This window comes from Cupressus sempervirens, chromosome 1, assembly GCF_028749045.1.
Source record: "Cupressus sempervirens isolate cs-2001-9-10 chromosome 1, ASM2874904v1, whole genome shotgun sequence".
NCBI classification, from domain to species: Eukaryota; Viridiplantae; Streptophyta; class Pinopsida; order Cupressales; family Cupressaceae; genus Cupressus; species Cupressus sempervirens.
This window is the reverse complement of record NC_143118.1, coordinates 807,477,829-807,485,457: the sequence shown is the minus strand read 5'-3', so window position 1 is coordinate 807,485,457 and position 7,629 is coordinate 807,477,829. Positions and strand designations below refer to the sequence as shown.

Here is a 7,629-nt window from a genome sequence, read left to right as displayed (position 1 = left end):
AGAGGTTACAATTTTTGGCCAAAATAATTTTTCAAAGTGCTTTTCTTAAACTTGTTTTTGGTTTGAGAGGTACATAATGTATAATTTTCAATGTGTACCCAAATTACTTGCTAGTACTACAAATCACACACTATGTCAACTTTGACTATTTAACACTCTTACTGTAGAAATTAGGACTTAGTGTTTAAGTTTTCTGATATAGACCATTCAATGAATTACATAGTTAATCAAATTGTTATTTAAGCAAATAAATGGTTCTACTATAAGTTAATTTTTATAGTAGACAAACTGAATAGTTTTAGCATATCATGAATAAACTTATTTATGTTAACAAAGGAAGAACCTTCTTCCCCAACTACTTTGAATACAACCTCCTTTAGCTCCATTCCCCTTTTTCTCAGCTCCTGCACTTTTAGACCCTCCATCAGACCCTCCATCAAGTTACTTACCCCTTTCTCAATCTCCTCTCTTTTAACTACCAGATTTTCATCAACATCCACACCCTCCAAATCCATGCCAATCTTCCACACATCCTCGCAAAAGTGGAAATCTAGAAACTAATCAACCAAATATGGCCATCCAACATTGGTATTCCCATGCTCATGCTCTCCAGACATGAGTTCCTCCCATAGTGGCTCAGAAACCCTCCCATGGAAGGGTGGGACATATCCTTCAATTAAGGCACCCATTTCATAATCACTCCTTGATCTTTATCCCTCTCTTCAAAACCCTCTGGTAGAGTGGTAGGCATACCTCCTGCAATATAATTGCATAACATCCATAGAAAAGGGTGCTGACCATTTCCCAACCCCATTGAAAATTCCTCCAGCTATTCATTTCAATTTGATGGTGATGCTTCCAAAAGAAACATATATGATTGTTGAATAGTAAAGGCCACCAAACACATGTTTTTCCCTCCCTTTTTTATGTCTCTTTAGTTGATCATTTGTGTTCTATAAATGTTGATGACATGTATTGTAAACTCATTTTTTTTCTCATTAATATAGTTTCTTTGCTTTCAGTGTGGACATAGCCACGATTTGTGGTGAACCATGATAAAGTACTATGTTTATGCATCTTTTTGTTCTATATTTTCTTTTTGCATTCTTAATTAATTTACAATTGGTATCAGAGTTGTGATTGATTTTGGTGATCAAAATCTAAAGTCATTGAGGAATCAAGAGTGCAGTTCCTTAGGGAAGAATTTCAATCTATGGAAGGTATAGATCTGATCACTTCTAGTCAAGCATGATCTTGCAATAGCAATTGAAGGTAATGCGAAGAAGCCTACTGCCATGTCAGATGAGAATTGGACTGAAATTGATGAGAAAACAATGATAGAGATTTTTCTTTCACTATCTGCAAATGTGTTGCTCAATGTGAACAATGAAATGTCAATAAAGGACATATGGGACAAGCTTCATATTATGTACCAAATGGCATCTTTTGTAAACAATATTTTTTTATAATGAAGAATTTTTACAAATTGAAGATGAAGGATGGAAAAATGATGTTGAATTACATAAATGAGTTGAATACTCTTTTATGTCAAGAACACTCCATTGGTATGCCTCAAGATGATGAAAATAAGGTGGTCATCTTATTATGTTCTATACCTGACTATTGGGATGGTTTTGTAATAAGTGTTAGCACTTTTGCAACTAGAAAAAACAAGTCGGTCTATGATGAGGAGGCTTATATGTTGCTTAGTGAAGACATGAGGAGAACTAATAAAGAGTCTTCATTTGGAAATGTGCTAATGATGATTAGAAACAAAAATAGAGGAAGAACTCAACATAGAGGATGAAATAATAACAACAATCGAAGGTCATAATCAACTAGAAGATCTTAATCCTGAGGTAGACAAAATGGTTGTTGGTTTTGTGGAAATTCTAGTCATGTTAAAAAGGACTACAAAAAATATAAAAGAACTCAAGAAAAAGTTTTGGATAGTAGAGAAAAGATCATTCATGATCATAGTGATGGTCTTTTGGTTCTTATGACAAGCGACACAACTTTTAATTCATGGGTAATTGACTCTAAGGCTTCATTTCATGCATCCTCTTGTAGTGAAGCTTTCACAAACTACAAGGAAGGTAAATTTGGGAATGTTTATTTGGGTGATAACAAGGCTTGTGAAGTCATAGGAAAGGGTGATATTTTGTTATCAATAGAAGGAGGTGCTCAATTATTGCTTCAAGATGTTAGGCATGTTCCCAAATTGAAAAGAAATTTAATTTTTGTCAGTCAATTATATGCTCAAGGTTTTCTTACACTTCTCATGGATATGTAGAAAATTACCAAGGGTTCCATGATTATTGCCACAGGGGATAAAGTTGGCAATCTATATGTTGTAGAAACTAATAATGAGGTGGGAGCTACGATGCCTATTATGGATAGTGATGCCGCACTTTGGCATCAAATATTAGGCCACATGATCAAAAAGAGGTTAGACGTTATGCTTAATTGAGAGCAACTTCTAGGTCTCCAATTATTAGATTTAGAATTATGTGAGCACTGTCTTCATGGAAAACAAAAACATGTCAAATTTTTGAAGCATGTTCATGACTAGAAGACAACACCATTGGAGTTGGTGCACTTAGATGTCTTTGGTCTAACAGAGGTAACCTCTCATGGAGGCACAAATATATTTGTTTCCTTTCTTGATGATCGTACTAGAAAGGTTTGGGTTTATATGATGTCTAGAAAGTCTAAATTTTTTTCAAAATTTAAATTTTTTAAAGTGCTTGTTGAAAATCAGAGTGGGCACAAAATCCAATGTTTTAAATCAGATAATGGAGGTGAATTATGTTCATTGGATTTTGATAACTATTGTCTAGATAATGGTATTTGATAGGTGAAAGTTGTGCCATTCATCCCACAAGAAAATAGGGCAGTGGAAAGACTAAATAAAACTATACTTGAGAAAGTTCGATGCATGCAATCTAATGCTAGTATAGGCAAAGAATTCTAGGTAGAGACATATAATACAATAGTGTACTAGATTAATCAAAGTCCTTCATCTCATTTGGACTTTGGAATTTTGGAGGAGGAATGGATGGGTAGAAGGATTTCGTACTCACATCTTTGTGTGTACAGGTATCAAGCATTTGTTCATGTTCCTAAAGAAAAAAGGAGCAAGTTGGATTCGAAATCTCAGCAATGTATCTTCATGGGTTATGGAGAAGATCAATATGGATTTTGATTGTGGGTTTCTATTGCAAAGAAAATTGTACGAAGTAGAGATGTGGTCTTTAATGAGATGAAGTTTTTGGCTCTTCAATCAGCACCACATGAAAGAGTTGTTGAAGATCTCATTCCTATGCCTTTATTTAATAAGAATTATTCTTCATTAAACTCATAGTCATAGTCTCAGCCTATCATTTTGACTCCTACCTCTATTTTAGCTCCATTTCTTGGTATCAGTAGTGATTCAGAGCATTCTTCTCATACTCTTCCATTGTTACAATAGATAGAGCATACTTCTGAGGATGAACAATTCCATGAACTAGACAATCCACATGGATATGGTCAAAAAATTGATAGTATTTCAAATCAGTCAATTCGTAGGAGATGTGGGGTGTTGGATAGTAGTCACAATGGTGAAAGAATAGGAGATTTATTTGACAATGCTCCTACTACTCATAATGAGGGAGAGCATTGATATGCTATGCTGGAGATAGGTCATTAGCTTAGAAATGCTTCCTCTGCTTCTACTCGTGGTGAACACAATCTATAATGAGAGCCTTCTCCTTCACCAATTTTAGGTTCTGGCCTTCACCAAATAGTGACAAAGCATACTGGACTCCATGAGCTTGATGTAGGTCATGATGATGAGCAAGGTTTCTGCAAGTTTGGTGGTCATTCACCCACATAGAATGTATATACTTCTACTCACAATGATATAGAGTTTTTGTTAGTTAGCCCTTACACTTCTCACATGCATGGAGCATCTACTTAGGAAATAGATCCTTTTGAATATGGAGGTCATCAACATCTACTCTCTTCTAGATGATCCCCCTCATACATGCCCAATGAATCTCACCATATTGGGAATTCCTTTTCTTATGCCGGACCCCAAGAGCTTGAGGGACATGGGATGCAGAATAGTGATGGTCATTCATGCAAGTTGTTACAGACCAATCTTAACAATGAAAATCTTCACCAGTGCAATTTAGAGTATCCAAATCTTAGACTAGTCACTGATGAAAGAGCTGTCAGCAAATTGCAAAGAAAGAATGATGCATTTGAGATTAACCATGATAGTGATAATGTGTTTGAGGATGTTGATGGACTATTGCCAAGTGCTCCTATTGACTCTACTCCACAATTGGGAATGGGAACTAAAACAACCATAACGTTGGGGATGGAAAGATGTTTCACAAACCTCTATAGCTATGCCTTTGCCAACACACATCTTTGGTTTTTCTACTCACATCCCAGATCATGATATTGGGACTTCCTCTCTCTTGGCAGTAGCAAATAATAGAAGAATCTTAGTCACAAGCTCTCTATTTGAACTAGTCCCTTTTGCAAATAACTCTAGTCAAGATAAAACAAAGGATTCTACGATTGAATTGAGGAGGTGTACCAGGCAGAGAAAGATGCTTGCAAAGTATTTAGATTATGAGCTACTTTATTCTGAGGAGGTAGAGCTTGAGATTTTAATCTCTGATCAAGTAGAGCTAGTTAATTTTTGAGATGCTTGCAGAAGTACTAATAAAAATTAGTGGATGGTTGTGATGGAAGAAGAGATGAATTTTGTTAAAACTAATAAAATATGGGACTTAGTTCTACTTCCACCCAACCGGAAAGCTTTGAAAAACCATTTGGTATATAAGGTGAAAGAAGAAGATGGTGGTAGAAAGAGGTACCATGCTTGACTAGTTCTCAAACGGTATGGTCAGAAAAAGGGCCTAGATTTTGGAGAGATTTTCTCACCTATTGTACAGATGACTACAATCTAGGAAGTTTTGGGATTCGTAGCTATTTGGGATCTTGACCTCAAATAGCTTGATGTCAAGATGACTTTTTTACATGACGACATCAATGAGGAATTGTACATGGAATAGCCTAAAGGTTTTTTTCAAAAGGGGAAATAACATCTTTATTGCTAGTTGAAGAAAAGTTTGTATGGGCTCAAGCAAGCTCCAAGATAGTGGTACATTAAGTTTGATCAGTTCATGGCTGAACAAAACTTCACCTAATGTAAATCAGATCCTTGTGTCTACTATAAGAGACTTCCTAGTGGTGAGTTTCTTAGTCTTATACTTTATGTTGATGACATGTTAGTTACTGCTACTTCTCCCCAAATAATCAGCAAGCTAAAGAAAGATTTAGCTTCTCGGTTTGACATGAAAGATTTAGAGGGGAAAAAATATTCATGGGATGACTATCACTAGAGATAGACAAAAAAAGGTGTTGATTTTGTCACAAAAATCATACACCAACAATGTTGTATAGTGGTTTGGCATGGCTGAAGCTAAACACATTCCTATTCCTCTTGCTTCTCACTTCTACCTAAGTTTTGATTTGTGGCCCAAAACACAAGAAGAGAGGGTTTTATACATAATGTTCCTTATAAATTAGTGGTTGGTAGCATAATGTACACTATGGTTTCTACACGTCTCAACATTTCTTATGTGGTGAGAGTAGTAAGTAGATTCATGAGAAATCCTAGGAAGCCTCATTCAGAAGCAGTAAAGTGGATATTACAGTATCTCAAGGGCACTTCTGACTATGCATTATGTTTTGGTAGAAATCATACTTAGTTGTAAGGATTCAGTGATTTAGATCTTGCAAGAGATTGAGTAAAATATTGGTCTACTACTAGTTATGCTTTCATATTTTTTAGGGCTGCCATTAGTTGGGCCTCAAGATTTCAACATTGTGTTGCACTTTCTTTTGCTGAAGTTGAATACCTAGCTATTTTCAAAGGGGCTAAAGAGATGATTTGGTTGCAATGCTTATTCAGTGATCTACATTGGAAACAAGATGATTATGTTTTATTTTTAGATAGTCAAAGTGCAACTTTTGTGGCTCACAATCATTCCTCTCAATTATGCTCCAAACATATTGACAAGCATGCTCACTATGTCTACTATGTGGTAGAAGAAGGAAAACTAAAGGTTACCAAAATTGATACAAAGATCAATCTGGTGGACATGTTAACAAAGGTTGTTGCCAAGGAGAAGTTTGAATGTGTCAAGACTTCTCTTGGCCTTGTTAAAAAGAAGTAGGTCAGCATGTAGAGCAAGGGAATGGATGGTCAGCTAGTGTATCTGTTGTCTTTAGTGGGAGATTGTTGAATAGTTAAGGCCAACAGACATGTGGCTTTTTCCCTTCCTTTTTTTATGTCTCTTTAGCTAATCATTTGTGATCTATAAATGCTAATGGCATGTATTGTAAACTCATTCTTTTTCTCATCAATATAATTCCTCTACTCTTAGTGTGGACAAGCCATGATTTGTGGTGAATCATGATAAACTACTGTGTTTATGCATCTTGTTGTTCTATATTTTATTTTTGTATTATTAACTAATTTAAGATGATACCATTGGGCACTTTGGCATCAAACCATTTGAGAGAGCTATCCTCCTACTCCAACATTGGTTCACATTTTTCCTTTAGTGAAATTGGGAAGAAAGATAGGTCCCACTATTAAAGTAGGGAATCTGTTAGAGGATAGTGTGCTTACTATCTTAGGTGATTCCACTTTATCAAAAGTGTTGATCAAAAGTGTTGACCAACACATAATCTTCATTGCTTTGAAAGTGAGACTCACATAGACTCCACTGGAACATGACATCTGATGTTTTTGTACCACAATAGAAAAAATAAAAATCAATGAGCAACAAAGGTGGAAGATTTTTTGGCAAACAAATGATTTCTTTATCCACCCTCTTAGATTCCTCCACTACAATTAGAATGTTTTAGGTTACTACAAACATATTTGATTAAGAAAAATAATATACATAGGATCAATTTTTACTATATAAGATTTCATATCTTTGACAAGAATATGTCCATGACAAAGGAGGAGGTCAAAATTGTACTAAGCAATAGAAGAGGCAACACACATTATCTAGAAGATCACTCAAGGCACTCTGAGATTCTTGGCCACTTGATAAGTGCAAGACATGAAAGTTTCTATAATAATGGACATGATGGGAGGGGTTTTTCCATCAAATAAGTTGTCCAACAAATGATGCTCCAATATGGGACCAAGATTTCCCATTGCAATTACATACTTAGTGAGATTGGCAAGGTGACCATGATCTGGTGGCAACTCATGTGGAATGGTGTGAAACTTAAATGACTCATAATCATCATCATCATCATTTTGTTTATGAGTTGCTTTAGATGTGCACTTATGACTCCATTCCATATTCACAAAACTGAAGAAAACCCCTCATGAAGATAAAAGATGAGCCAAATTGAGAAGAGGATTAATGGTTCCTTACGCAGGGTAAGGCTCTATGACAATGTACATAAAACCATTCATATTCATGTCTTTCAACTCTCTAATTGGAATTTCTTCTTGAGCCCCATCATTCATCTTCATGTATTTAGACTTCAATATCCACTTGCACCTTCACCTATTCATTGTGGACCATATATAAATTTACT

The 7,629-nt window shown here is 35.5% G+C and overlaps 1 pseudogene; it reads right to left on the bottom strand.

Annotated features, from left to right (window-relative positions):
• Nucleotides 1-260: 260 nt before the first annotated feature.
• On the bottom strand, nucleotides 261-7,387 carry LOC149580324 (UDP-glycosyltransferase 85A8-like; annotated as a pseudogene).
• Nucleotides 7,388-7,629: the final 242 nt, after the last annotated feature.